At 44.5% G+C, this 25,648-nt stretch overlaps 1 protein-coding gene across 3 annotated transcripts in view; it reads left to right on the top strand.

Annotated features, from left to right (window-relative positions):
• Positions 1–3,910: 3,910 nt before the first annotated feature.
• ELMO1 (engulfment and cell motility 1) overlaps positions 3,911–25,648 on the top strand; it is a 560,600-nt gene continuing 538,862 nt past the window's right edge. For 2 of the 3 annotated variants that reach the window (XM_061198671.1, XM_061198669.1), the window contains exon 1: positions 3,911–4,242. The gene's annotated coding sequence lies outside the window, so the exon portion shown is untranslated. The remainder of the gene's footprint in view (positions 4,243–25,648) is intronic. The other variant, XM_061198670.1, reaches the window with a different exon arrangement.

Raw genomic sequence — 25,648 nt, 5'->3', positions numbered from 1 at the left:
CAGGTTTCAACTCTAGCAGAGCTTCCCAGGGAGACTTACAGGTGATGGTAGCATCCCTGCCTCCAAATGGTACTTCAATTTTTGGTTATTACTATATTCTTCTACTACATTCTGTCCTCTTAACTAGGTTGGAAGTGCCAGGAGGGGCCCCCCATGCTTCTCATGCTCACCATTGTAGCCTCCCTTCCTCCCAAGGTAGCTCACATTTAAGGCATTCAGTGCACATTGAATTAAGGAATGATGGAGAGAAGGAAGGCCCTGGCACACAGACCCCCTTGTCACTCTGCTTGTCCCAGGGCTGACCCCAGTGGCTCTGGACTGCAGGTGTCTGCCTGCTACCCAGACATTGTTATCTCTGGTGCAGCAGCTTCCTGGAGCTGAGGTCACTCTCTCTACCCCCAGAGCTGTTTCAAGACTGGAGTCAAGCCATCGTGAGCCTGATTCTAAGACAGGAAAAGAGAATAGATTTTTCAAGCTATAGATCAAGGAAGTTGAGGCTGATTTGAGGCAAAATTCTGAAGCAAATTATGAAATGTATTATTAAATGCACAGGGCTTATTTGCAGTTCAGTAAGTGTTTTTTTAAAATGAATTAGAAATGAATATTTGTGAATGCTTAGGAAGGAAAGAGTTGATCAACATGAGTCATCATTGATTAAAAATATAACAGGCCATTTTTGCAATGTGGGGTTTCATGGTGACATTTGGGTACTCATCCCTCCTCTCTTGGAGTTCTGTAAACACAAGGAAGAATAAAGATGTTAGAAACACAGGATTGGGTTATTAAATCTGGGAAATTCGCCCAAATACCTCTCTATCCATCAACAATGCAAAGCTGTCTTGTAAGCATGGTTGCGGGAAGCAGTTTAGACTTCAGGCTTCAGTGAATTTTGTTCTTTAGCCAGCTCTCTCTGTCATGCTTCCTTTTCTCCTAGCCATCTTGAAACTGAGATGGGTGGTCCTATAGGGGAGATCCTGAGTCCACTTCCCCAACCGTTTGAGATGTAGATGAGGCTGGCCCACCTGCAGAGAGTCTAGCCCTGCCCTGGTGGACTTACTGCAAGTACTAGTGATGAGCCGCCCTTGGATTCTGATCCTTATTATAAAGTGGCCACCCTTTCTACCACAGCATGACCTGAGGATTGGACGGCCCAGTCTCTGACCAGGGGCTGAAATAAAATCGGAGTCGTGATCCTAGCTCTTTCCCTGCCCTATGGGTAGAAACTGATGCCTGGGAAAAGGGAGGCGATGTTGCTCTTATTTACTGATTAGAGGACTGTTATAGATAACAGCTAAGCTAACATTTAGTGAGTGCTTCTATGTGCCAAGCCCTGTTCTAAGAGCTTTACTGTATCAACTCATTTAATCCTCACTCAACCCTCCCAGGTAGGTATGGTTTTAGTTCATAAGTTAAGTCACTTGCATAGGGCAGTTCAGCTAGTAAATGGCAATGCTGGAATTTATATCCAACAACCAAGTCCAGAGATGGAGCCCTTCTACATGTTACCACCACACTGCCCGCTCTACACAGAGTGCCCACTGCAGACCACCAGCTAGCCCAGGGTGAAGGTGGATTTCTCTAAGGCATTTGACACATCTAAGATGTCTTTATGAATACAATAGAAAAATAAGGCTTGGTAATTGCACAGTTAAGAAGGTCATTAGTAACTGAATGAACCAGTGAACCCAAAGAATGCTGACCCCACCACGGCGGAGGGAACTTCTTAGTAGGGTGTCATCCAGGACCCTAGTGTTCTAACCTAACCTGCAGACATGGGGAGACACTGGATGCCTGAATCAAATCCAAAGAGACTTAGAGAAGGTGGACCAGAAACTGGTTTCCAAGGCTAACCTCATAAGCATGGACATGGCCTAATCGTAACACAGCAAAGAATTTCCAGTCTTCCCCTTGCACTGGGATCAACAGTGAGATGTATCTGAAAAATAATTGACAAGAGCTTATAAATTGTTTTTAATGGTTAGTTAGTTAGCTAGTTAATTTATAAGACAACTAACTTTTTTAAAAGGCAGAGACAGGTGTCCTTTAAAAAACGGTGAAAGAGATTTGAAGCCATATCACATGAAAAGGAGTTAGAGTAGCTGAGAATGTTTAATCCTCAGAAGAGAAAGTTTAGGTAGAATTCTAGGGCTATCTTCAAAGATCTGAAAGATTATCTCTTGCAGGAAGGATGTGACTTACTCTGTGTTAACTGCAGAGGGCAGAGCTGGGACCAAAGGTTACAGGGAGGTGGATTTGTCTAATTGCTGTGCAAAGTTCCCTGTCTACCCTTGGAACAATTATGACACCTAACATTTACCGAGTATTCATGGTGTCTGCACTAAAGTAAAGGCCTTTATGTGCCTTAGCTAGAAAGTTGTGGATCAGATTCATACTTATCACTATAAGCGTCTCATCATCATTAGTAAAGGCTCCATTTACTGACTGCTTATTAAATTACCTCATTTGATAGCTGCCCTGTTGACTGTTATTATTGTATCATTACTGTTTTACAGATGAAGAAATAAAGAAGTGAAATTACTTTCCTGGAATCATCCTGTTTTAAGTTATTGGTTTATAATGATCTGGACCCGAATATTCCTGCTACTAATACTGCCTCCTGGGGTTATGCATATAATAAGGGGTCAGATCAGGGCAGTTCATTAGAAATATAATGTAAGCTGCTAATGAGAACCATGTGTATAATCTTACTTTTCCTAGTAGTCGTGTTAAAAATGCAAAAACAAACCAGTGAAATTATTTTTAGTGTATATAATATACATTTTATATCTTAACCCAATACATTAACCCAATTGAGTCATCACATCTCAACTATCATCATTTGTTGCAATGATGTAATCAACATTAAAATTATTAACAAGCTATTTTACATTCTGTTTTTCACACGAAATCTAGTGTCTATTTTACACTTAACAGAACATCTCAGCATTAGCCACATTTCCAGCGTTCAATAGCTGCTTGGAACTCTTGGCTGCTAATGGACAGTCGGCATATGGTTAAAATTTAAGTCTCCTTGGGGGGCTAGGGGGTGGGATTGAAACTTAAAGAACAGGTTTGCTTCCACCTTACATTCTAATGCCTCCCTGCCCCCAACTTACCTCCTTTGTCATTTTGCAGGGAATGTATAGCAACTGCCTTTGCCTTTTCTGGTAGAGCCAGCGTAGATATTTCTGAATTTGGAGAGGACAGGTGTTTCTCCTGCAACCTTCCAACAACTGTCATTTCCCTCCTGGCAGCTACTCGGAGTTAACGTGTTTGATTTCTGCTTTGAAAAGGACTGAAGTAGGTTGTATGAATCAAATAATGTACCCTAAATATCAAATTGGGGGTAGAACGTCTTGCTTTATGCAAAGTTATGCAAAATTAGGGAGTCCTTGGCTTAATTGATGAGAAATAAATCCCTTGGTCGGTAAATGCACAGGTGACTGTGAGGAGGAGGAAATGTTCTTTTGTTATTTTTGTCGCGCCGTCCAAGGGTCGAGGCAGAACGTCAAACACATTAGCCTCTTAAGGTAGCTTTAAAACAGCCCTCCGAAGTTTCCCCTCAAAATTCCAAACCAGTTGCCCAAATTGAAAGCTTATAAAAAGATGCCGCGCACACTCGGCCTCCCGGAGGTGGCGCTATGAGGGTGACGGAGTTAGTGCCTGCAAAACGCCGCGTGTGAGCTCATCCGAGAAGTCATGCTCTGCACACATATTATTTATAGCAGAACTGAGGCGTGCACGGTGTTTGACATTTTCTTCTTTTTAAGTAGGGGGACTTCAAAAAGTCGTGGGCACCCCCATCCCCCAGGCAAAGTGCAGTGGGCCGGCGTCAGGGCGCCGGCTGGAGGCGAACGCGCCAACTACGCGTGTCCGGGCGCAGGTGCGGGGGGCGACGGCGGCCACTCCGCAGCGTCCGCTCGGGAGGAGATTTCGCGGCTAATCTCGGGATGCCTTGCAGATGCAAAATGTGTCTCTGGCCAGCAGGAGGAAGGAAGAGGAAGTGAGAGCAGCGGCCGCCGGCGGCGCAGCAGCCGGCCGACCCGGAGTGTAAGTGCGTGTGCTCTGGCGAGCGCGAACCGGCGAGGATGGGCAAGGGATAGAGGCAGAGCCACTCACACCGCCGGGGCCCCGAGTTGGGCGACAGACCCTCCGGTCCCCCTTCAGTGGTCGCGGGGTCGCCAGAGCTCTGATTGCTGGGAACCCTCGCCGCTGCCGCCGCCGTCCTGCGACCCCGGGCAGGTTCGTAAAGTTTCCTGGGCTGGCGCGGCGCCCTGACTCGCTGACCTCAGCGCAGCCGGGGAGGGAGCTGGGGCAAGGAGGAGGCGTCCTGCGCGGGGGGACTCTGGGCGCCGCGGAGACACTTTTGTTTTCTCCCTGGGGGCGGCGCAGCGCAGGCGGGGGGTGGCCGCCGGGGTGAAGGCTGCGAGCGCGTGGGGCACTCAGCCCCAGTTGGGGAAGTCGGGGCGGAGGGGGCGGCGGGAGGGCGAGTGGGAGCGGAGGGAGGGGCGCAGAGGAGGGAGCGCAGGGCCGGTGGCCAGGGAACCCGCAGAGATGTTTCGGTCAGGGCGGGCTGGAGGGGGCTGACCGAGGGCTGGGCTGCTGGCGCTGGGGGGCTGGGGACAGGGAGAGTGTGGGATTGTGGGCTTGGAGACCCGAGAGGCTGCGCGGGAGAAGGGACTGGCAGCTAGGACTCCCGGCTTTTCTCAGGCACTCGCAGATGGAAGGGAATCCCCCGGCGAGCGCGCTCCTGGGAGGGGGCGGTGATGGGCTAGAGGCGTGGAGGGCCGGGAGGGACGCGAGGGGGCGGTTGGGGCAGCTGGGAGCCCCGGGCGACTGTTACTAAATACCCGCCTCCCGGGGACTCGCCTAAGTCCCCGCTGGGACCGGGAAAGGAGGTGGGGGGCTTCGATGGGTGATCCGTGCATCAGAGAGGGGGCGCACCGGGTGCGCCTGCAGAGAAGGAAGGCAGCCGAGCTTCGGGGGCCCTGGAATCCGAGCAGAGAGGGGCGGCCGAGAACGCAAGAGTAGCTTTGAGGAAGAGGAAATACAGAACTCAGCCGGCCCGGGGGTGCGCGCGTGCCTTTGGGATTGGGAAGTCCGTGTGGTGCCGCGGGCGCGCGCGAGGGCGGCGAGCGTGTGTGTGTGTGTGTGTGTGTGTGTGTGTGTGTGTCTGTGTGTGTGTGTGTGTCTGTGTGTGACCGCGAGGGGCTCCGGAGCCGAGTGACCCTCTGCCACCTAGGGGCTGTTTGAAATTGGCTGCTCCGGGCAGGGGTTGCTGGCGGCGGGACCTGCGTTGACCTAAAGCCTAGCGCTTGGCCCCCGGTGGTGATCCTGCTCTGCGGGCCTCTGGACAGCTCCGGGGACTCGCGGGGCATATTTCGTGACGCCCAGTGCCCCAGACGTAGGGCCTGCTAACACCACTGGCCATAAATGATGCGGATCTGGTTCGTTATATTTAAGATTTCAGAGAACCTATGACAAGGGTTTCTGCCTCTGGAGGCAGAGGCCACAGGCTCCTCATTTACGGCTGCCAGTGACTTGGGGGTGGTGTGGGGGGCGGTGGAAGAATTTCTGAGTTGTTGTTCTTGGTTTTTTTTGTCTGTAAAAAAAATAAAAGTAAATAAAAGTTATTGTCTAACCCTAACCGAACTAGTAAATAAAAGTAATTAATGACCCGTATTTATATATCAACTTTACAGAACTGGACACTGTGAGTTAGAAGGTCAGATCCTCTAACGTTAAGTAGCAGACTTTTCTTCCTTATAGCTGACCTTCTGAACCTGCTTTTTACTATGGTACATTTCCTATCTCTTAAGGGCTGTGGTTAAAGGTTCATGTTGATTTCTTACCACACTTATTACTCATTTTTGTTTGTTTTTAATTAGATGGATTGTACGTCCTCTGGGGAAATTGTGAGGGAATGACCTAGAGTGTTGGGACTCTGCAGGGGGGATGGTGTGAGGAGGGAAGGGAACTAGGGGAGAAGCTTGGTAGGTGTCAGGGAGGGGCTGGCTGGGAGGCTGGCCCAGACCTGGGTCTGGTGGAATTCAGGACCTGGAGCAGTCACTGGGTTACAGGATGGGTGGTCCTATTGATGGCCTTATCCCCCTTTTCCCCCCCTTTCCCGTGTCTCATCTCTCTGCCTTTCTTGACTACAGGTACTCTGACTGCCTTACATTCTTCTTTTTCACCAAGTTCTCTCACGAGGGCCTTTGCATGTGTTATTCCTTTTGCGCAAGGAGCCTCTCCCCACCGTGTCCAGTTGGCTCACTCCGTTGCTTCCTTCAGGTCTCTGCCCAGTTGTCAGTTTGCAGGAGGGCTTCCCTGACTGCCTCATATAAAATAGCAACCAGCCACTCCCTGGTCCTTTTAAGTCACTCGATTTTCCCTCTTAGCACTTATTACCCTCTGGCATTATATATTCACTTGTTTGTTTGATTATTGTTCATCTCTCCCCTTAGAATGGAAGTTCCACAAGGGCAGGAACCTTGTCTTGTTTACAGGTCCAGAACTTAGACTGGTTCCCACATAGTAGGTGCTCAATAAATACTTGTTGACTGACTAAGATACACCTTTATGGGAGAGGCTCACCAGGGAAATATACCAACAAAATACTGCAGCATCAGCGGCAAGTAAGAAGCCCAGGTAACGGGCTTTTGCTTTTTCTCCTCTGTCCTCTCCCCATGCCCAGCCACACTTCTTGCAGATCCCTTTCTACCTTGAGTAAACTCCTCCCCTTAGAATTTCAGCCTGAAGAAAGGAACAGAGAGGTGATTCCTTGGGGGAATGGAAAACCAGAACAGTTTATTAATAACGCGTAAGCGCTTCAGATCTGCTGTCTGTGTCATCACTCTCCTTGGAGAACGTCTTTTAAAAGTGTGTGGTACTTTAGCCAAAGAAAGACTCCCCTGGGAAGAAGGGAATTACTGTGAGTGGAGTGAAGTCAGAGACATCCACTGTATCCCACTCCACTCCCCCAGCAGATGGGAGACAAGGAGAAGAGAGGAGTAAGGGAAGAAGGAGAGGGAGACAGAAAGGGGCTGGGTGGCAGATGCTGGGGAGAAGAGAGATGAGAAATGCCGAGGAGAAGAAAAATGAAAGAGAGAAAATGGATGCGGGGTTTCTACAGTGCTGCTAAATCATAAGCATTTATTAAATTGAGATAGGGCAATATTTGAGTGTTTTAAAGTAATATACCCCTTTGGGTGTTGGATGTGAATGGGTGGGGAAAGGTGGAGGAAGGGAGTGCTTTGAAGCCTTGCAGAGAGGATATGGCTAGGGGTGTGCCAAGGGGCTCTGAGCACACACTTTGCTGACATTATTATCTTTCTTAACACTGAAGGTTTAGAGGTAATCATTCCTATGGAGGACATTTCCTGTCCGGATCTAAGACAGTGGGTACCCTTAAGGTTTGTAACTGAAGCCTGCAACTACTTTTCAATGCCTGAAACCATCCAAGTGGGTAGTTTGATTTGTAAGACATTCATTTTGTTGAACTTAGAAAAGGTGGGGAATTGCTAAACCCTCTCTACATCACAAAGCCTCAAGTGTGTGCTGCTAATTGTGCAACTCCAGTTCTGCTTCTTCTAATTAACTAGTCTAGTGTTTTTGAAGCTTAGCGTTACGACTAGGAATGGATCATAATATCAATTTATTAGGTCCGGACCAGCAGTTGAAAACATGAAATAGAAGAGAGTACAATGGAAAATTGAGTGTTTTACAAAACGGACACCAAATCTTAATGTCAAATGTATCACTTAATGTGGGTCATGATGAAAAAAGTCTGTTTTAATAATTCTGGAGGCCCTAGGAATGTACATTTTAAACCATTTGCCAGGGATTCTGATGAAAGTGGTTCATAGGGCCATACTTTAAAAAACACTTAGCGCCCCGCCCCCCCAAAATGCTATTGGTTTCATCTCCTGCAAGAGATGCTATTTCCAAATGTTGAATCAGATGCAGTAAAAGCATGTCATTCACTTAACTTTTAAAATACTACTGTTTATAGAACTTGATGGTCTGCTAGGCCCCAAGGCTGACGTCTTGGCAAAGCTGGAGAGCCAAGTGTATGTTTTTCACTTTAGTGATATGGAGAGACAGTAGATTATCTGTAATAACTCTTTAAGTTAGAATAAAACGAGTGAAAATACTCTTTTCTGGACAAGTTTTAGTTTAAGCTTTTGAGGTCTTTAAGCTTTTGAGGTCTTTGGAACTTTACTTCACTGGACTTTTCCTTTCATATTTTATGCCTCACGGTCCCCATATGCATGCTTTTAATTACTTTCAGAGGTTTGCAAAGACAGAAGTAATCTCTTCTGGTGGCAGCCACACTGCTGTGATACACAATCAGATTAAGCTTCTTAGCTGACCAGGGCTTGGGACTGGCTAACCAAAGAAGAAAAAGGCTGAGAACTTCAGCACTGTCCAAAACATCAGGATTTTGAAGACCAGCCATCCAGGGTACAGAGTGTGGCTCCCATGAAATGCGTGTGGCCCGTGAAAGCCGTTGAATACGCCAAGCACAGCATTTTTAGGTACAACAAAGCCAGCCTGCAAGCACAATGCAACACTGGTTGCAGTTTCCAGTTCCCTGGATAATTTAGGTTGTCTGAGTGTCAACAATTGGAACTTATAGATAATAGCCAGAACTGAAGCTCTCAAATCACGCTTTTGAACCATGATTAATTTAACTTGTGACTTAGTACTATGCTTTCTAAGCTTTCGCAGGATAAGTGCAGGTCTGTTTGAGCAGATTTTTGTCACTGGCCTAAGGTGGGGTGAACAGCCAAGTATTGTGTAGGAATCCATGCGGGAGAAGGGATGCTAGCTCATCAAACAGAATTAACCACAGCAACAACCTGGCCTAGTGCTGAGTAGAGAAATTAGTCACATGTATAAATAGAATGAGATGATGAGTCTCAGTCAGTGTTCTAGGCCCCCGCAAACACTGATTTCCAGAATCTGAGCAAGATTATTATTGGAACCTCAATTTTAGGAATTGAGGCTACAGTTTTGGCTATTTTCGTTCTAACAGTTAATGCGGGGAGCAAAACTTCCCTCGGTAGAAAACACTGGAAAACGTCCGTACTAATTGCTGGGCTCCAGGACTGCTATGGGTTGGGTGGGTTGTACTTGCTGGCTAAGGAGCAGTGGTTTGAGGGCAGCAGGACTGAGTAAGCCCTGACTGAGCGTTGCCCCAGGGGGCTTGAAGTCACAGGATCCATGCAACATTTTCCTCCGGGTGCCAACAACTGACATGCTTCCTCCTGGAATGCTGTTTTCGAAATGGTGGGGATGAACTGGTATAGTATTCATATCCCATTTTATAGAATTGGCTTGGAGAAATGAAATGTCACTAGTATATTTGGAGAGTAGATCTGAGCCTACACCCACCTTTTCTGACTCTTCTTACCCTGCTGTTTCTTGCCCGTGCCCCATGACGCCTGTGTTGAATACTTATTCTTCTTGTTGGTTCTCCTGGACTAGCCTGGTCTAAGGCCAGGATCCCCACATTGAGCTATGCTGCGGCCCTCCCAGGGGGCCCTTCACTCCTGTATGCTGGTAGAAATGCCCTGGGTTCTGATGGATGTGCGCTGGGTTACCATGGCACCTAGGGATGTGTCTGCCACCACCGAGGCCAAGTTTTTCAGTGCCTCCCTTTGGATATCCCATTCTAAAGCTGACCTCTTTAGTCCTGGGAGTCAGAGATCCTTCTCTCAGGGACAGCATGCCCATCACCCAAGCTCTTGATATTGAAGCGTATAAGCCAGAATGCAATTCATTAATCAAAAATGAGAATGATGTTTGCCGAGGGGAATAGACACATATTCTTTAACCAGCATTTTTTTTTCTCTGTGGATGAGTCATGGTGAAAGCAAAAGCATGGAACCACTTGGGGGGGTGGGGGGGACCAATTTGGGGGAGGGAATACGTTTAACAGAGTAATTTCCAGCTAGTCATAATTTTTGCTGCTTCTCCTGCCCCATGTATTAATACATGTATACAATGTATTAATACCAACTAAGTGAACCAGAGACTGGAGTTCTTAACCAGGATGGTTTCTCCCTTGGGTGATGCTGAAGCTACTGATTCTCTTCTTTTTCTTCCTGCAAGCTATTGCCCATTCTATGTTGACCATTTATATCAGGCAGTCTCAATCTTGGCACTGTTGACATTTGAGGCTGGATAATCCTTTGTTGCGGGGGGTGTCCTGTGCATTATAGGAAGTTTACTAGCTTCTCTGGCCTCTACCCACCAGATGCCAGTAGCAGCACCCAGTTGCGATAACCAAATATGTCTCCAGACGTTGCCAATTGCTAACCTCCTTCTCCTAGTAAGAACCACAGTTTTGTTTTCTTGCATAAATTAGTTCAACTGTGGGCTATCAGACATGCTAGACTTTTGACAGCAGTTATAAGTGCCCCAGTTTTCTATTTACTGGTTATTCCTTTGCCCTAAGGTGGTTTATTCACAGATGGGTGGTCTCATTCTTTATGTTCATTTATTTCCTCTAGTTCTCCAGATTTCTTCTCTAGCTTCCTCTCCTCCCATAATTGCAATTGTCTCCCTAACCCAAATTGCTTTCAAGTCTGAATTTCATGTGTATTTCTTCCTGGCACCCTCTGGTTGAAAAAAACTATAGCTAGTGATTTTATGTCTCAGTTTCCTCACAAGGTCTTGAATTCTGGCCCCTGGTTACTGTGTTAGCTATAACCTCCACGTAATGCGAATAAGATAAATGAAATGAAGGAGGTGGTCACAAAGCTCAGCTGGGCTCGTTCAGAGGTCTCTGTCACAAGATTAAGGAAATGTCTGCTTGGGAATGAGTTAACAGGGTGAAATGCCTCCTCTGCTGGTAAAATATGCCTTGGCTAGTTGGGTGGTGATAGATATTGATGTTCCATTAGCATGACCAGGACATTGCTTTAAGGTATTGCTATATGTGGAGTCCTTTTCCACTCTGTCCATTAGATTTCTGTCCTAATCTTGCCACATTTGTTTTCTTATGTAATTATCTGTCAACCTGTTATTTACCTTCGCTGTCGGGCTGCTGTAGCAGAGTAGCATCTAGGGGCTTAAGGGATGGAGAGATATTGTCCAGCTTGTGTACTAGCTGTGTCTCCCCGAGGCAGTCGCCTTCGTATAAGTCACAGCCCTACAGTAAACCTCCACCCTTCCTTCCGCCCTTTGTGCTTTTTTTTTTTTTTTTAGCTTGAGATTGCATTTAGAAAGCCAGCGTTTTGTGCTGTGGGGCTCTGTGGCAGAGCAGTCCTGGATGAGCTATATTTTCCAGGCTGCTACACACAATTACCCTTAATTTCGAAGCATAGTGCATTTCAAAATAATTTTTGTTTTCTGTTTTCAGGCTCTTTAATCCAGATGCAGAGCCACAGCTGGCTTTGCCCTTGCCCACCAGAAGGCATGTGGCTTGGGAGGTAGAGCCAGTGGAGGGACTTTGGTTAGACTGCGTATTTTTGGCTGAGTGAAGAGTGAATTCCAATAACACTCAGTAAGGCTGGTTTTTACTTGACTCCTGCCCACCCTCACCACTGCCCCACCCCATCATTTTCATAGCATTTTTATAGTGGGCCATGTGCCCTAGTTACTCCAACTGTGGGCCATTCATAGGAAGTGACCAAGTATTCAAAAATTTCGATTTGGGGGAATAGGACTGATCCTTTCATACACTAAATAGTAAGTGTGTATTGTGTATGTATGTGTACGTGTGAGAAAGACACACACACACACACACACACACACACATATCCATGTAGCTCTCCCAATATTGAAAGGTCTTTAGGAGCAAAGAAACTATTATATCACCTGATAAATCCTATTTTCTCCAGTGCTTATCACTTTTATAGCAAGTCAGTATAAATCACATTAAATCAAAACTTTTCTCAAGGAATGAATATATTTCCATCATCCTTAGACTTACTTTACTGCCAAGAAGTGACTTCAACTCTTTAGAACTACTTTCTCAATTACTGTCCATTCTTTGAGAGTTTTGAGAAACATTTGCCTGGATTAATATGAGAGAAGCACAATAAAGATTTATTTATTAATTGTAGTATATTTTTAAAATGTGTGCCATATACTTAAATATGCATATAAATATTATTAAATTGAAATACTGTTGGGCTTACAGCACCCATCATAATACTTCACTCATTCATTCATTCATTCATTCATTCAGCAGCCATTTTGATCGCATTTTATGTCCTGTAGTCAAGTCTCTTGCTGGTCATTATAAGACCCACTTCATATGAGCAGTGTGGTGAGAGGGGCTGGAGGGGAAACAGATCCATTAATAGATAGTCATTATAGAGTGTGATAAATGTGTGTTGACAGTGTGTGCAGATCACAGAGGAAGGAGCTCACAATGAAGTGACTTTGAGAAGGATCTGGAAAGCTGAGTGTTAAAAGAAAGAACCTGGGAAGACCGGGGAATACAGCCATCGGGGTAGTGGGAGAATGTTTGAGAGAGGCCTTGTGTCAACTCTTCTGGGAGCTGGGCATTTGGATTGAGCGGAAAGGAGTGCTAAAGGATTTTAGGCAAGGAAAAGACACAGTTGGAATTCAATAAGAAATCTAAGTCCCAAGGCCACGTGGAAGATAGATTAGATGGTACAGCAGGAGGGAGGTGCCAAGGAAAGATGGAAGGTATAAGCACTTTCCTTCTAGGCCTACCCGAATAAACACACAATCTTGGTCAAATGAATAAATAGAGCAGTGTGTTTCCTGTGTAAATGCAACTCCATCTTCAAGTCTGAGTAGTGGGCCAATACTCTTCCTTTAAAGAGACAACTTCCAGAGGGCCAACCCCTCCCCCCCCAAGCTGGATTCAAGCCAGAAGGAAAGGATATTGATGTTGATGAAAAAAAGATTTCCTGACTGAATGGATTTGGGGGAAAAAGGGAAAAGTCTTTGAGGTGTAAAGCTAAATAAATACGTACTTGTTGGTTGAGGGTTCAAATTATCTTTTGGACTCTCTTGGCTGGTTGCCTTGGTGTATGTTAATTACCTTTCTCAGCCTCAGTTTTTACACCTTTCAAATGGGCGTAATATAAGTCCCTACCTCTTGGAGTTGCTGAGGTAATTAAATATAATAATTGTGAAGTAGGATACCCCGAAAGCATTGGGTTGGACTTGCTATTATTGTTGATGTTATTAGTACTAATTCAGTAGTTTTTATTCAAGTTTTTTATTCAAATATGTTGCTAAAATCATTTAAAGACGTACATTTATTATTTTATCTTCTTTAAGTAGCTTGGGGAATTCCTCCTAAAATCTTGACTAGACTGTTAGGTTGATTTACATATCTTTTCTTCAAGAATACAGCAGAAGTAAACTGCTGAAAAGCAGGTCAGGTAAAATTACCATCGATTGTGAATTAAAAGAACTGACATAACAAATCATGTTAGCAACATGGGGTCCTCAAATAAAACCTCTTGTAAATGGATCTCTATCCCCCATTCATTGACGACTAACCTGGGATTTTACTGTTTTATTATTATTTTACTTTGGGTAGAGAGAATGGAGGTTGCTAATTGGGGGTCTTTCCCTTTCCTTGAATCCAGCCTTCTGGGGGCTGTTTGTACTTGTCCAGCATGGATGGGAGCCCAGTGAGAAACCCCCAGTTTGTGAAGCAATAGTGGAGGAGCATTTGGCAGGACTTTAATTCGGTTGAACTGGGTTTCATATGATTATGTTGTATGTTAAGGAGTTAGCTCAATGGTTCCAATAACGCTTTGTAAATGTCCCTTTCTGAATCATTTGGAGCTTCCCGTGAGTAGGGGACGGTTCAAATGTTCATTGGCAGGTGGGTGGTAGGAAGGTATTAATTTTTCTTCTTTAACCTGAGCCTAGAAATCAGATTAGAAAATATTCTGGAGATGAAAAATAGAAAAATAAAAGTAGGACGTCTATAATCCTGAGTGCACAGACCCAGTATAGCTCTGTCATCTCAGGATGATTAACTGTACCAACTTTCTCTTTCAAAAGTGCCCCAGATTGGACAATTCATTTTATGGCCACCTAAGTAGAAGCCACCTGTTTCCATTTCTACTTATTCTGTCTGGCTATTGCCAGTTTGTTTGAATGCCTTTTCTACTTTCTGTTCCTTCAGGAAGGCAACAACTAGCTGACAGGCTCACCAGCTCATTAAGCAGTGGCTCATTTACCCGCCACCTGGTAATGGCTTTTATGGAGTGGGTCGAAAAAAAAAATAAACCTCAATGTAGACACTAAACTGCCATGAAGTATGGGTGTAGGAGAGGAATGTGCCGAATGCAAACTACTTCTCCAAGCTTGTGCTTTGAAAAGTATAGTCCCGGCACCTCCTATTACTATAGTCATGAAAAGTCACTTATCTAATCACTATAATCAAATCTTGTTCGGTACCTGACAAATTATATACTCTCTTCAGTGTACAATAAAAATCCCCGTCACTTTCTCTTCTCCCATACAGGGTGATAAGTATGGATTTTTCAGCTGCTAGATTGTCAGTTGTGTGACAATGCCTCTTTACTGTATATCAGGATTAGTGCAGAGCTTTAAATAGGATCCAGTGTTAAATAAATGTTTAAAGACCCATAAAAAGATTTTTATAGTGAAATATAGATTTACAGTAAATCACTGGAAAATTATATCCATACCAAAATATATATCAGATTAACAGTGAGTCAAACATATTAATTCACCTTGGACCCATTTTACAGATGAGGAAATTTACTTGTCAGGGAGGCTGGCTGCCCAGATCAATGCAAGGCCCAGGGAAATGGTATAATAGCAGTTGTTATGTTGAATTTCACTGTTCTTTCAAAATCGAGGAATTTTCTGCAGCGCACCGAATACTACGCTCTCTTGCTTCCAAGTCTCCGTCCGTTTGTCCAAGTCATTTTTGCCTCAGTTGAACCCATTACACTGGAATATTGTGTTTAGCTGGGAACAATTTGCTGTGAGAGCTTTGCTTCAGGAACATGTAAAAGAGCACAGTCAGGGCAGCAAACCATTCATTACCTGAGCCAGGGCCTACTGCCAGCAAGATGGCAGAGAAAAGAGGGCAGTAATGGTTGATTCGTTTATATCCCTGTGAAACATCATTCCACTGTAGTAGAGATTGTGTTGTAATTATGGCCAACTTATTGAGGGCCATTCGAAATCATTCAGATATGCTGCTAACAATTCTAGCATTTGAAAATGCCGTGAAACAGTCTGAGAATTGGCACCTGGAGCTGAGAATGATAAGACGCACGAAGGTGTACAGAAATATAAGAAGTAAGTCATCATGGAAACCCCCAGGTCTCTTTTCATTTCAACATATATCTTTCAGACAATGAATAGGCTTTAGGGTTATTTTTCATAACTAGATCAATGCAAGGCCCAGAGAAATGGCATAATAGCAGTTTTAATGTTGAACTTCACTCTCCTTTCAAAATCCAGGAATTGCATTAGGAAGAATTGGGCTCATCCTTTTGAAGTGGTAAATGCAAAAGAAGGTACCTGGTATCATATGCAGCGGAAGGGAAACTTCCATAGGACTTAGTCTTCAGGGTGCTGGAGAGACCCTGGAGCTTTTAACTTTTAGGAGAGGGATCCAAGTGTATTTTAAATTCCTGGTGGCTGTTGTGGGTCTGCGTTTGCCTCCAGTGTTTGCTTTTTAGATACTCTTTAATTCCTTTGTTCATTCACAAATATTTAATGAGCACCAGCTACGTTCTATGGGTGTGCTAGGTGATACATAAACAATGGTGGGTTTCCTTCCTAGGGAAGAAAACAAAATAGTCCTTTGGCTGATGTCATGGGCTACTTAGACACCAGTGGAGGAAATGTACATTACTCAAAGGATCGCACAAATAAATGTGACATTTAAACTGTGCCAGGGGCTGTGGGGGAAAGGGCTGTTGCTGGGAGAGCCTACAGCAGGGGGATTAATATAGTCAGGGAGATCTGGGAAGAGGAAGAACAGATTTTACTGGGGAAAGAAGAGTCCCTGCGGGTGGCTAGTGTGTGTGAAGGTCATGTGAAGGGCGGACTTGGATGTTGAAGGAGCTGAAGACCAGAACGCTGGGCAGGGGACACTCCAGGCCTGGATTAGGCTGAGGAGGTGGGCTCGTTGGGACCACGGCTCTGGGCCTTTACCAAAAGAGCAATGAGAAATCACTGAAGTGTTTATCCAGGGGAGTGATGTGACCACATTTATGTTTTGCAAAGATCTTTCTGACTTCAGTGTAACTTTTACATCATTTAAAACCGGTCACAATGTGACTGCACCATTACTACTTTTAGAATCTTAACAATTTCTAAAAGAATCAATTGAGCCACTAGTGTCTCCTTCAAATTTTAAAGAGCAATTTAACTGAGTGATTTAGCATGGGTATTACAACCACTTAAGAATGATATAGTACAGAGATCTGTGGTTCACAGACTTCAAAATGCCTAAGAATCGCTGGGGACCCAGAAATTGCAGTTTAACAAGTCCCTCAGGTGATTCTAATGCAAGTGGTCCTGATTCCACTTTGAGGAGCCTGGTCCTAGAAAGTGCTGAGGAGTGAAAGAAGAATTATAAACCTCAAGGTAGAACATTATCAGGCAGCCGGTAACGGATGGATCCTCTTTATTGCCAGGGTTTTAACTTGGACCTTTCTCCCCACACTGGCAGGATTTTCTTGCAGTGCACCTGAAATGGATTCTAAATCCTTTGAGTTTCTTCTAATTTATTTCCTAATCCTTTCATATGCAGCTGTTTTCTCAGATCTGTGGCTTACTACTTCTATGTCTCTGATATTTTAGTTTTCATTTTGTAGCCATTTCATAAGAATCTTCTTATGTAAGTGCCGAAGGAAGCCACGAGGCAGGGAGGTAGTGGGGAAGCCTGGCCCGACGAGGAGGGTGGTGAGAAGCCCCTCCACGGATTTTGCTTACTTCGCCATCTAAAGCAGGAGACTGAGCACATGGTACAAGGGAGAGACCAGGCCATAGTTGCCACAACGTGGAATTGTTTCCAGGGACGTAAAGGGCCAGGGATACAGGAGGATTACTTTGGTGGGGAGGGCGTCTCCTTTAAAGCTATTCTCTAGTGCCCTCTTAAAATTCTGCTCAGAAACCGATCATGAGGAAGAGAGTGGGCTCACGGCTGTTCCCCAGGGAGTGTAAGAGCCCAGAATTCCTTCCCAAGTGAAATCAGGTTGAAATGAACATTAAGAGTAAACTTAGGACAGAAAAGGCATCAGGCAATTGGTGGCGAGAAGAGAGAGTGAAGTGCCCTGAACCCACATCTCCCCCTGGTCAACGTGACACAGCTCAGTAGTCACCTCCTCAGGGAGCCTTCCTTGATTTCCTGGTATCCCCTCCTGGGACACATGGAGTGCTTCCCTGTGCTGGCGTTTATCGTGCCTCTTGTGCCTCTTTACGCTCTGCTTCCTGTCTTTGGTCCTGAGTGGACTGGAGGTCCTGAGGGCAGGTATTCCCAGTGCTGAGGCCACAACAGGTGCTCAGTCAGTGCTTGCAGGGAGAAGCACTCGGATACGTGTATGTGAGCACCACGGCGTCCTTTTGGAAGAGCCCTTTAAAATGGCTTCTTTGCCCCTGAGTCAGGGCCGCAGGGCCACGTGGCTCGGGGATGGCTGGCGTGTAACTCTCGTTGCACTCGGTTTTGCTGAAGACCAGTCCTGCCTGAGGTCACTGTGATGGAGGCGGGGGCCAGACCAGATGTCAGATGTGGAGGACCAACGGCCGCTGGCCTTGCAGTGCCCTAATCCTGTGGTGGCAGTGGTTACTGCTTTACTGTCATTCCACTGGACCCTGCGTGTAATGAACGCTCCAGAGGAGGGCACCAATGTTGTCATCACATTACTGTCTGCAGAAGTATTTATACCTCGTGTGTCTGCTTGTAATTCTCTCCTAGTCACCAAAAAATCCTATGGGGCAGAGATATTAGAAGAGCATAAGCTGGAAGAATGTAGAAAACATTTCTTGGCTTAAACCCTGAAACTTCTACCCCCTCTGTGTCTTCCTCCACGGTTCAGCCAATGTTGAATCTGGAGAATATGTTTCTCTCTTCCTTCCTCCCAGGGCCTGTGGGCGACCAGGCATTCATGACACAAACTGGGGCTGGGATCCTTACCACATACGTGGTTACCTACATTTTATTTATTATATTCTGAGAGCACCATGGCCTTTATAATTTATGTTTCTAGGCTAAAATTGCACATTATTTTTCTAGCAGCTATCAAAGGTTTCAGCTAGCAATTGAAACTTGATAGGTGTCACGGCTCTTCATTGCTGGAACCATTTATCCTGATGTTCAAGTGCTGAGCTGAGCCCATTACTTTTAAGCCAAACGGCACACACACAGTAAACCCCAAACTTAAGTGTTCTGAGTTCACTCTGGAAGTGGAGCATATTTGGGCCTTTGGAGCCACATTCTCAGACCTTCCACAGCCCTTTTCTCCTTCAATTAAATAACTAAACAACTCCTTGCTTCCCCAGTGTGGGGATCATGCCAGTTGCTGAGTATGTCTATTCCAATTATGTATTCTGGAGCTGGGGAAATAACCACAGGATGGGTGTGGGGACCCACTGCAAGATGGATCTGAGCGGAAACCCCATTGATCACTTCAATTCCATAAGCACCTTCTCTGACTGGTGGGCCACCAGGGACGTTTTGGGTCTGCTGGAATTAGTGTCAGTTCAGAGGCTGTGACCAGTAATCCCCCAAAGGTTTGATTATTTCCTGTTCCCCATTGCACAGTCTCCTTAGTAAAAGGCTGCCAGTTCCTTTGGGGGAAGACTGGGAGAAAGATTAACAGTATATATTTTTGGCAATGTACCAGGGTCCTTCCTCAAGGGGGCCCAGCCTCCCCTTCACTTAAGGGATTTTGGGTCTACAAAGTGGTTCAAGCTGGGGAATTGATGGAGGGGCCACGACTCTGTTTTTATGGTTCAGGTTAGACTTTCATTCACTTGACCTAGAACTTTTCTGCTTCTACAGATCCGGTAAGAATGTAGTAGGCTTCCTATATATTTCGCTTGTAGAAACACCATGATTAACTAGCTAACACCATAGGTCTGTGCGAATCCGGCTGTTCTGATTGCTGCTTTGACTCTGCTATCTATATGGGAACCACGCCACACTAGAAGGTACTTAAATAGAACCCTTGACTGGCTGGAGGCCTGACGCCCTCGCTCCCTTAGACACTTTGCTGAGCTGCCTTGGGGGAGTGACAGAGGCAGGATCTCCACAGCTGAACAGATGGAGTTTGAAATTACTCATTCTCTACTTGCTGTGGGCAAATTCATTAAGCTCTCATAGCTTCCATTTCCTCTTGTATAAATGGAAATGGTGTCCATGTAAGGCCATGATAAAGTGAAACACGTTGCCAAGGAACAGAGTTCCTTGGCTCCAGCGGGTGTGCAATAGATGTGAAAGGATATATACGTTTTGAACTTCTCCTCCAAAATTGTGTGTTCAAGGCCAACAGTTGGTTAGAAGGGGTGGAATTAGGAATCACGAATGAACTCACAAGATACACCATTCCTGTATCTTTCCACACCCTTCAGGTTCACTGGCTCTGAAACACGTGCTCGATTTTAACTTTTGTAGAAAAAAAATGCCATTTCATTAGAATAGGTTATGTCTACAAGAAAATTTCATGATGTTTTCTGTTCTTTGCATTATGACTTTTTAAAGTTCACTGTGTTTTCCACTACCAGAGTTGATTCCTGGGTCTTATTTTTCTCTCTTTAGAGAAAATAAGGTCCTTAGGACAGGTGACCTTCTCAGTACTTCCCTGATGCTGTGCGGAGTCCTATTTGTGGACCCCATTTGTGGACTTCATTCATTGACTCATTCTTTAGACACTCGATGCCAGGGAAGTGGTGATACACAGGGACTGACTTTCCTCCCTTTGGGGGGCAGGAGGCAGTTATGGACACACCAGTAACGCAGTGTGACTGGTACTCTCATGCAGGCACCAACCACTGTCGCTATTGTTCAACGCCCTGCTTCATGGAAGATGTTGTACCTCATGAGCTCTGCAGGCTCTGGTGGTCCAGGCATGGAATTTAGGGTCAAGTGGCCAGAGTCTTGGTCCCGGGACTGAACTGACTGTAATCTGTGTCTACCTTGATGGCCTCAGTTTTCTTAGCTGTATAATATGGAGGAAGGGGGCCCTCCCACTCACAGAGTTCTGGGTGGCGCCATCCCACACTAGATGTAATCAGTGGATCCCAATCAGAAATCTCTGGATCAGTCAGCTGCTTCAGAATCATCTCAGTAGTTACAAAGAATTAGAATCTGGGCCCTCAACACCAGAAATTCTGATTCTGGGTGGGTTCTGGAATCCGTATTTATACAAAGACTTCCTGCCCTAGCCAGTTGTGATATGAAGCCCCTTTGGGGAATCCCTGGATGCCTTCTAGGTGCCTCTTTCCTATAGCTCCGCTCTTCATCCTTTACAGCCTATTGCCCTCTTAAATGTCTCCTGCAGAAAGTCTTCTGACCTCTGACTGATTGGTCTCCATAGAGAATTAATTCATGCATCTGTGCAAAAAAAGAAAGACAAACCTCATCAATTTGTGCTTGTGTTCTGTCTCTTCTGTTGGCCTGGGAGCTCCTGAGTATAATGAGGGTACCATATTTGTCTTTGCATCCTCTGTGCCCTGCCCATTGCCTGGCATGTGGAATGTGCCCAAAGGGGCATTTTAAAGACAGCAAGATGGGAGAGTATGAAACTGAAGATCAGCCCTTCTCTCTGCCTGTTAGCACTTCTGGGAAAGGTTTAAGAGACGTTTCAAACAAATCGCTCCAACAGGTTTGCCATTGCCCATTGAGTTGGTTAATCTATGCTGGCTCCTTCCTTTCAAATATCTGACTGTTACAGAGGTAACTGTATTCCATCCTGTAGCCTTGAGACCCCCAGGATGGACGTGGAATCGTTGAGAGAAGTGGGAGGAGGAAGACAAGTTGGAAATTAACAGTTTAAACTCAGGGGTTTTGCAAATATAAGTACTTGCAATATATGACTTGGCATTCCCTCTGTATGCCTCCTCCCTTCCCCAATTGAAAAAGACAACTGACAATATGTGTGCCCAAATCATCCTCTGGACAGAACAGAGTCACACTGAGAAAAGGAAAGTTGATTTCCTGGTTGCCCTCCCACTCACAGAGTTCTGGGTGGCGCCATCCCACACTATTTGCATCACTGAGCTACACACACTGCCAAGACTGCGTCTTAAATTTAAGCACATTCTCAGGAGGATAAAGAAAGCCTGAGGGAGAAAGGTAACACTTCGCCATAGAGGTGTGTAAGCACTGTACATTGTATGTTTTACTTCTGCTTTTGGGTTAAGGACAGAACATTAATTAAAAAGTAAAAAGCTCATCTTCTGAGCAGCAATTAATTTGTGTATTGCTGTACTTTCATCTGTTGAGTCTTTGAATTTTTGAAAACATAAAGACTGAAAAGTATTTCCTAGGGGTCTCTCCAGTGTGCCTTCTCACTTAATTGTTTTGATCTTTAGGCTACATGTTGACTTGAGAAAGAACCAGTGTTAAAGAAAGAAATGTCATCGTAAAGTTCTGGTTCCTGATTGCCGTCCGTGTGACACAGATGTGACAGGGCTCTAAGCATATACTCTGCTGTTCACTGGTTCTGCCCCAGCCCCGTCCGGAGCCGAATGCTCCCATTTAATCAAGGCTGTTAAGAAGCAACATAACTGGATTCATTAGCCTGAGTTCTGAAAGCTCCTCTGGAGAGTTATTTTTGTATTCATCCAATTTTAATATTTGGGGACAGGCTGTACCACTTTCCAGGTGCCAAAAGGGATCGCTCAGTTTTCTTATTAAATACTATTTTAGCTTCAAAATTATTATTATTTTTTTGTGGACTGCTTTGTGCCTTTGACCCAGTTCTCTTTTCCCTGGGATGTGTGTCCTGAGAGGATGAGGTTTATGATATTAGTAATACCTGGAATATTAATCCCTTTCAAGTGAAATCACTGCCCCACCCTCCTCCAACGCACACACAGGCACACACACACACACCCTCCCTTCCCAAACATGCATCTTTCATGTTGCTAAACTACCTTTGGAGCATGTATGGGGAAAACTGATTTTTCTCCTCTTTTCACAACGAGAAAGAATATACAGAGGCCTTGTGAGACAGAGCTGGAGTAACCAAGGTCTCTGAATTGGCAAACCTGGGCACTGTTGTCTTTATTGTTCCTTTTAAGCAGGACTTCTGTGCTCCTGGATGATGTGCCAGGAAGGAGGACCACAGGCCTTGCAAGAATGAGTGAGCGTGCCATTCACAGAAGAAGGGAAGCTGTCAGCAGCCATTTCCTCTAACTATAATTTGCTACAGCCTGGAAATGAATAAACGACAGCTATTAAAAGGGCTTTAGAATGATTGCAGTTAAAAGTAAAGATATTATAGCAAAGCTATTATAGACTACCACTTATACTTGTTTCTACTCATGGAAAGCCTGGATATTTGGGGCCCATAAAATGTTTACAAAATAGTATCCTTGGTCTTTTCTGTTTATGACCAGTCTACAATACTCTTTATGTCTTTTTCCATTTCATAGTGGCTTTGGTTTTGCTGATGTCTGAAGGAGGGTGACATTACCTTGGCGGGAGCGGTGACACATTTTCAGCATTGGTTGCTGCCAACCTGGGGTGAGGTGACTGGGGGTTATTTCATCTGAGTGTTAGAGTTCTTCAACATGTGCTTTTTCTGGGGGTGGGATGGGGGTAGAGCAGGTGCTCTTGTTCTTGGCTGGGTGTCGTTATGCCTGTTACATGCTTTTTGTGAGTTTCAGTTGTGGAATTCAAACAAGTCTTAGCCCGAAACAGATCTTAAAAATGTCTCCCCACCTCTCAGCTAATGTAGCACATCCTAGAGATGCCATTTTTTTTCTTGTGAATTGAACTAGAGGATAATTGTCCATTTTGGCAAACCATTTTGTTCCAAATAAGTACACATGTTAATTTGCTTGACAGAGGAAAAGAATACATGTATCTGAACTTGGGAGAGAATTCTGAATGTCATTCTTGCTTTGGAAAGTCCCAGGCAACTCCATGCCCTTTGTCATCTCTGATTTCCAGCTGTTAAATGATTTGAATCTAGTTTCTAAAAAGGATGCCTTCGATGGTCTGAACCATGATGCTTCCTTGCTGGGGCCGGGTGGTTGTTGGCATTTGCAAAGCTTTGTTTGTGATTTTTCAGGAGAGATGATATCTCATCTTTTACTGAAAGGATCTTGGAGATCCTGAGTTACTGCTTTCCAGTGTATGGTGTTGAAGATGATTTAGGTATTAATGCTGGCTTTTTAAAGGTATTTAAGTAATTGTTCATTCATTTTAATGCATAATGGAAGAAGTGTAACAAGCGCATCAAATATATGATTTCACAGATTTTCGTGCATAGGGTGAGACTAAGGTGAAATAATTTTAAGAGAAATATTAAGTAAAATAGGGCTGGAAAATAGTCTTTGAAGAGCTAGAGTTTGGGAAATGCTGATATAATCCAAAGTCTGCCTTTTGCCAGTGATGAGGCTAGATAGGGACCAACATGCCAAAGTCTGCTTAGTGGTGACTTTGGGACAGAAATCCAAACAGTGTGTTACACTAGTGAATAATAACAAGGACAGCTAACCTTTATTGAGTGTTTACTGTGTGTGATGCAAAGTGATTTATACACATTATCTCACTTAATTCTCACTACAGTCCTTTGAGTTAACTACTGTTGATATTCTTATTTTATAGATAAGAAAACTGAAAGTTTAGAGAGGGTGAATAGCTTGCCCAAGGTCATAGAGCCAGAAAGAGGCAGAACCGAAGAGAAAGATGGACTGCATGTCAGCTGCTCTTAGGTCAATGAGAATAGTTAACATCAAAGAAGACCTTGAAGAAGGGATCCTTTTGTTAGGAGATTTGAAGACCTGCGGAACAAATATTTGTTGAGAGCTTAAAAGTGTGCTGAACTGCTAGGCACCAGGCACCAACTGAGACTTGCCTGGAAACCCTTGTGAATTAAGGGTTTTGTAGCCTTGTTGGAGTGGGTGACTTTCATAAGACTTTCTTGGGGAGATTCTCTATGAATTAGCATGTTAAATGCTGAGAAGCCTGCAGTCAGAGATCTGTTTTCTTCTGCAACATGTCGGTTTTCAAACTCAGTTAACCACAGTTTCCCTCTTTCTCCAAATAAAACCTATCACATTTTGCAGAACCAATATTCTGTGGAGCACCCATTTGTGATCTCACCTAATCCTTTTAACTCATTGTACACATGAGAAATCTGAGGCCCGTGATGACTTGGCCAAAGTCACAACTAGTTGTTGGCAGAGTTTGTGTCATTAGTTTATTCATTCAATGGATATACATCTAGTGTATGTAACTATAATTGCTATCAATTTTGGTGTGTATTACTCTTTGGTACATTAAAAACAAAATGTTCCAGAGGTCCCTAGATTGAAGTGAGTCTGTTGGTCATCCTTGCTAAAAAGCCAATTCTGAAACCATTGACCTTAGACAGTCCTTAGAAGACAGATTATTTATGAAAGCAGTCATGTTGGAAAATCATCTCTATAGGTTTCTCAGCATTGCTAAATTGTTTCATTGGCTAGAATTTTCATATCACATCTGTTTGTTGATTCCTGGGCTTTTGGCCATGTTGCTACAGTGCCAGAATCTCTAAGGCTCTACCCAAATTTCTAATATGGACAGATTCCTAAGTAGGATATAGTTTGTTTAGTTACAATAGAGATGGGACACAGAATCTTATCAGATGGCTAGTCTTTCGTAGCTTCTGTTTGGAGGAACTACCTGTGGGTACTGGGCAATGTGTCCATCTGGTGATTTTCTGAACTATATAGCACACTGTGGCCTTGTAAATCTCTACTCATGAATACTGAAGAGGACTCATGGAAGGATGCATAGCTTCTGTTGCATCATACATTTCAAGCATACAAAAAATGGCTGATGTTGGTACAGTATGAGGGGTCTTTGAGTCCACTGGGCTAGAGGTTCTGAGCTGCCCAGGTGGAAGATAAAGAAGGTCAACAAACAAATGGCTTTTCCACTTGCATATCTCCTTCTCTAAGGGATTTGTGACTGAGGAAGATCATTTTGCTATGGAGGAAATGATGACCTGGCGCTCATGGCTCTTTACAGTTTGCTTTGTTGTCCTGGGACAGGGGGAAGTGCCATGCTGGAGCTTGCTCTGCATTCCACAGGGGACTCCCTGCTTCTGAGGGGCCCTCACCCATGAGCTCCACCCGCATAGCCCTCAGGAAGCAATACTTCATCTCAAGGAGAGCATTTAATTTAGGAGAAGGGTATCCTGAATTTTAGATAGGGGTATTTTAATGGTTAGAAATGCAACCTCTCTGGTAGAGGGCACTTATAATTTAAAAGAAGAGAAACGGAAATGAATCTGACACTGTCTGTCAAACTCATTTCTAGGTTTCTCATGGGAAATCTAGGTTTCCCCAAGAGGGTATTTCCCTGAGAAGGAATTGTTTATTTCATTCTACGTGGCTTTATGGATCACAGCATAATCAGACATTTATTTCTGGGCAAAAAAGGCCAAAAAATACTTATATAAAAAGGTCAAGAATTGAGATAGATGATTTAGAAGTA

Source organism: Eubalaena glacialis, chromosome 8, assembly GCF_028564815.1.
Source record: "Eubalaena glacialis isolate mEubGla1 chromosome 8, mEubGla1.1.hap2.+ XY, whole genome shotgun sequence".
NCBI lineage: Eukaryota > Metazoa > Chordata > Mammalia > Artiodactyla > Balaenidae > Eubalaena > Eubalaena glacialis.
Note: the sequence above shows the minus strand (reverse complement) of the source record. Positions and strands in the feature narration are given on the sequence as shown.